Here is a 6145-nt window from a genome sequence, read left to right as displayed (position 1 = left end):
GACATCCAAACTGGTATCCTATTGACCCGCTCATACACTAAGCCTTATATACCACCAGCCCCATCCGCACACACGCGCATACGCACACACGAACCAGAGATGACCAGTGTCAGAAATTAGCGATAGTGAAATTAATAATCAACGAGTAAGGTAGGATAAACTCTGACCCTCTACTTTTTGAAAAGTGAGAGGGCAGGATTCCATGTAGAACTTAAACAAAACTGCTGTCTCTATTCATAATGTAACTTGCTAATTTAATTTCAACCGCTTGTGAGGATCTGCATATTATTATATTCTAGAGGATGACCAGTGCCAAAAAAATGTTCTGCAACAGCAGATTTGCTTGGCTGTGGTAAATGTGTGTGCCACTGATGCTCAGTACACCGGTCCTCCACAGTCCTGATATTATGCAAGGAATGTGGTAAACACTGACTTTACACAAACCCAGATCATCCTCCATGGAACCTAAAAGGATCCTGATATTAGATGGTAGTCGAAAAACACAGTTCACATTGTATTTCAGCAAAATATGACCAATCCTGTTTGAAATGCTCCCTGCTGGTAAACACTGACTTTACACAAACCCAGATCATCCTCCATGGAACCTAAAAGGATCCTGATATTAGATGGTAGTCGAAAAACACAGTTCACATTGTATTTCAGCAAAATATGACCAATCCTGTTTGAAATGCTCCCTGCTTAATGTAAGAAGGCCATAGATTTATGTGCCAGCTTGTATTATCATCACTCACCTGGTGCACAGTTAGTCGATAGTGCAATGCACATCTGTCTTTCACTGTAACCATTCTGATGAAAGATGGCTGCAAGATGAGCTAACGCAGCTGACAAACTCTCAGTATCTGAGATGACATGGGCCCTGTGAACCGAGAAACAAAGTATCCCTTCAACTTGAGCCTGATGGTGACAACTGTCAGCCTGCAGATGCAATTCGATATGGGTAGGCTTTCTATAAACGGCATGCTCCAACATACCATCCACTTTCCTCTGACCAATACATCAAAGAAGGGAAAATAGTCATCCTTTTTGCCAGCTGCTGTGGCCGAGCGGTTCTAGGCACTTCAGTCTGGACCCGCGCTGCTGCTATGGTCGCAGGTTCGAATCCTGCCTCGGGTGTGGATGTGTGTGGTGTCCTCAGGTTAGTTAGGTTTTAGTAGTTCTAAGTCTAGGGGACTGATGACCTCAGATGTTAAGTCCCATAGTGCTTAGAGCCATTCATTTTCACCTCCACCATGAAACGAATATGCAGGTGGATTGCACTCATGTGTTTTAAAAAGTTGCTCAAATTGTCACTGCTTTGAGGCCAAACAACAAAAGTATGATCTACATATCTGAAAAATCACACAGGTTTTAAAGCCACCAACTCCAAGACATATTCCTCAAAATCTTCCATACGCAAGTTGGCAATATTAGGTAACAGTGGGCTTCCCATCGCAACTCCATCTGCCTGCTCATGGTACTGGTCATTGAATACAAAGTAAGTGGGAGTCAACACGTGTCGAAATAGGCTCTTTAATTCAGCACCAAATTTAACGTCAATCAACCATAGTGAATCACACACAGGAACACGAGTGAAGAGAGAGACCACATCAGAACCTACTACACTATTGGAGACATTCAAATGCATTCCTTCTATTCAACGTATGAAATATGTTCAGTTGTTTACATGGTGCTCACAACAACAAATTATAGGGATCAACAGAGTAGCAGGGTGCTTTGCTGCATGATACATCGGAACACCACTGTTACTCACAATCGGACGAAGAGGACCCCTCCTTCTGGACCTTAGGGAAGCCATGAGCCCTCTCAGCCGTTGTGATATTACTCTTGGTTGGACAAGCCCCAGCCCTAGCCTCCTCTGCAACATCAGGAGGTAGTTTAAAAACAGTCTCTTCAACTGAACTAATAAAATAAACCCCTGACAAACACTTGAGAGTTGGTGCAAGATTTAAACTTTTCCATAGCATGGATAAAGTTACATCGTCAAAAGCTTTTCTATGAGATTTACCACGGAATGTCTAGATATAGTATTAGACTCTGAGCCACAGAAACGTTCAAACTTTGCCAAATGCCAGGCAGTTACTGAATGAAATTCCCAGTCAGACTGCAACCATGAAGCACTGTCCAGCCAGTCCCAAGAAAAAGCTGACATTTTTGAAGCCAACAAGCAATGAAGCCAAAACAAGTCCAACTGACAACGAGTGTAATGGTTCCTTTCATGAACAAGAACTAGGCCATCATGTTTCTCGGTGCAATTGGTGGCAGGAGAATTAAAATGATGGGCAAAGGAAGGGTTAAAGGAAAGGTCATGTGAATATGTAAAAATGACTGCAGATTGTACTATATATCATAACTAAAATTTTTGTTTAAAAGAAGACTACACATTGATCTTATTAAAAACCAAGAATTGATTTTTCTTGGTGCTGTAGAGCACTATTGCAGAAAGACTTGGCAGGAATGTAGCCACTGTATGTAATTTGATAGCTGGGAGTGGTGGTCATGAGAATATACGGTTGCGAGAAGTCCAGGCTTCAGATTATCACATGGCACTAACAAAAGGGAAGAACCATTGTATTCAGTGTGTGGCTGTGGCACATTGTACTGCATCTACAGCAGCAATCTGAGCAGAAGTTGGCACCAAAGTGACACAACAAACTGTTAAAAATTGATTACTTCAACGAGACACTGAGCTAGGTGCCCTGTGTGTGTATTCCACTGACACCAAACCATTGCCATTTGTGACTTCAGTGGTGTCAAGTGAGAGCTCATTGGAGGGCAGGGTGGAGGTCTGTTATGTTTTCTGATGAAAGCTGGTTCTGTCTTGGTGCCAATGATAGATCGTTAGGAGGAGGCCAGTTGAGGGCATGCAAGCAACCTGTCTGCATGCTAGACACTTTGGATTTGCACCTAAAATTATGGTCTGGGGTGCAATGTCACATGACAGCAGCAGCACTCTCATGGTTATTCCTAGCACCCTGACTGCAAATTTGTATGTCTGTCTGGTGATTTGACCCATTTTGCTGCCATTCGTAAACAGCATCCCATGGGGTGTTTTCCAACAGTATAATGCTCACCCACATAACACTTGTAATGCAACATGCTTTACAGAATGTCAACATGTTGCCTTGGCCTGCTTGATCATCAAATCTGCCTCCTGTCAAGCACGTATTGGACATATCAGACATGTACTCTAGTTTCATCCACAACCAGCATTATAACCATTCCTGTATTGACCAACCAGGTGCAAAAGGCATGGAACTCCATCACACAACCTAACATCTGACACATATACAACACAATGCATGCACATTTGCATGCTTGCATTCACCATTCTGGCAGTTACAGTGATTATTAATGTACCAGCATTTCACGTGTTCGTGCTTACATTAACCTGCGGTCCTGCAATGTTAACCACTCAAATATGTTACCTAGACAAATGTAGTACCAAAATTTCATTATTCAACATTAATTATTTTTTGGTGTTTGTAATTTTTCTTTCCATCAGTATACAAAGAAATGTCCAATATTACTCTTTCTTCCATACATGAATCACACAACATTCTCTCTTGTGTGTCTGTGCCTTCCATGATTCTCCCTCACGTGAAACACAGGATATACTCTTTTGTGGATCTGTGCATTCCATACTTCCTCCAATTAAACTTGTGGACAAATGTGCCTGATTTCTTGCTGTACTCTGAACACTGTTAATGTACCTTTACTTTCATTAACTACCATCTCAGAGCTGCTGCATAGCCGCTTTTGTACTGTACCTATTCAACTGTTTACTTGTACTCAGTTTTACCTGTGGTTGAGCTAGTGACTTACCTTTTTCACATTATTTACTACCTGCTTTGGCCAACATTAATTGTACAGCAATAATCAATCCCACACTCTCAGCTGTGCATCAAAATTATTATCTTCTTTACTTATTCCCAAACCATCATCTAAAACTGCAAACTTGCCACATTGGTGAGTTTTATGAGTTTCCATTGCTTCAAAATTTACTGACAAATTCATATATATATGTCAGACAGAGCATCCCATAGAGATTTGCTTTTACTTTGTTTATACGGTATGGTAAGTATTGCAACCTAAATGACATTGCACTGTTTCAAATTCGTGTCTTCGTTCTTTAAATAAAATCTGTACTTTCTACGATTTCATTTTGAAGTTCATGTTTGACTTATTTCCTCCTAGGGTTCCTTAACTTGACTTATGTCTGCCAGAATATTCAGTAATTTATTGCTAATCACCTCAGATTTATTACTCAGTTCAATGTGGAACTGTTGCTTTACATCTCTTTACATCTACCTTGTTGACAAAATTTAAGGGCAACAGCAGCCTGAAGTAGGTGAATCAACTCTACTAATGATTCAGCGTTAGCTTCAGCTTTTTCTGAACTATTAAGCTTGTTCAAAACAGTTTACTACGTTTCTGTACTTAGCAAATTACATGCTTTAGGTCTGTTGCCACTGTTTATGATGAGAAACACCTAACCCATAAATTCCTGGCAGTGCAGTAACAGGTCACTGTCAAGCCAATGTGAGAGCCCTGACTCCCTAAACATGTTGCAGTGTTACATGTGCATTGTTTTAAAGAGTGTTGATTCTTCTCAGCTATAACAGCTGAAAATAACAACTGCTACCACAAATATATTGAACTGGATAAGAATATGTACATTTATGGTCTGATAAGAATGTGTGCCATTTTTGCTGAGAGAAAGTTGTCAAGAAAGTTATACAAGGCATACCTGAGTTGAGGTGATATAAGTGCATAAACAAGCATACTCTGGTTGTTGTGTACTGGTAACTGGCTGATAGCTGGGGTATGTGTGCCTCTAAGACATGATGCATCATTAAAGTTGTTCTTAAGGAAACAACAAGAGAGTTTGTTTTCACACTGGTTTGTGTCTTCATCAGCTGTTGAACATTATAAAATAATAACCCTTTCATATTTCACAGATACAACAGAAAGTAAGAGTACTCATAGATCTTGGATCTCTTTTGTGGTATCTCTGCAAATGAACAAAAAGCAAGTAATCACTTGGCAGTATTTATGCTCAAGAGTCAGTCAATCTCACCTCGCATGTGCGGGATAGATTATGGTCATTGAACGCTACAAATTGGTCAGCCATATGTGTCTATGATTGTGTGACATTGCTGGTTGATTTTGATTCGTGCTCATCTGGTTATTCTTTGTTGCTGATATACTTCCCCCAATTATCTGATGAGATTTTTTAAATTTTCTTATACACTCCTGCATGACTATGCCACCAATGGTTCATTGATGTAACAACATGAGCGATGAGCTCTAGAATTCTCTACCACACCACAAACACAAGCATTCGGATGAATTCATTCAACAATCTACTAATGTACATTCAAGTTTCCAAATATCACCTGCCTGCCATCTACATTAGTGCATGTATAGCATAACCACACATCTAATTGGACAGTGCTTGAACCTCACATGGATGTAAGAGATCCATCCTGCTCACCCAGGGAGTCTGTTGCTCCTAAGAGGAGTTTTTACAACTGTAGATTATAACAAAAAAAAGTAATGGTTAACATTCATATGATGCTAATGTACCATACCACATCACAACTATCCATAACTATGAGATATTTTCAGTGATCAGACTTCTCTAAGTGTTCTACCATATAATAATTGTTACACAAGATGTTTCAAAGATGATAGTTTGTGCACCTTTCAAATTGTCTAAAATACCTGAATGACATTTAAACTTTGTAACACAGCACAAACTTTTTGGCAATTCATAGATGAGGTAACAGGTGACACCTCAATCTACCACGTGTACATTTCACACGATGGAGAACACCACATTCTTCTGCAAATATTTACATGACTTGGTCATTAATCTATTCAAAGGAATGTTCAGAGCAGCAGAAGTATAGTGTCTCAACAACTCAGTTGGCATTTTGCCCTCTGTAAGGGGGAGAGGGGAGCACTATTACCATATTTACAAAGGCTTCTGCAATGCACAAGCTCAGGCGATTTCTAGGATTAACAATGTCTACTGGGACTCTTATGCAATCATTCACTGATCACTGCCCCACTTAATTAATCCTTTACATATTCTCCAAAACTAGCAAGTACATTGCAGTGT

Source organism: Schistocerca serialis, chromosome 2, assembly GCF_023864345.2.
Source record: "Schistocerca serialis cubense isolate TAMUIC-IGC-003099 chromosome 2, iqSchSeri2.2, whole genome shotgun sequence".
NCBI classification, from domain to species: Eukaryota; Metazoa; Arthropoda; class Insecta; order Orthoptera; family Acrididae; genus Schistocerca; species Schistocerca serialis.
Note: the sequence above shows the minus strand (reverse complement) of the source record.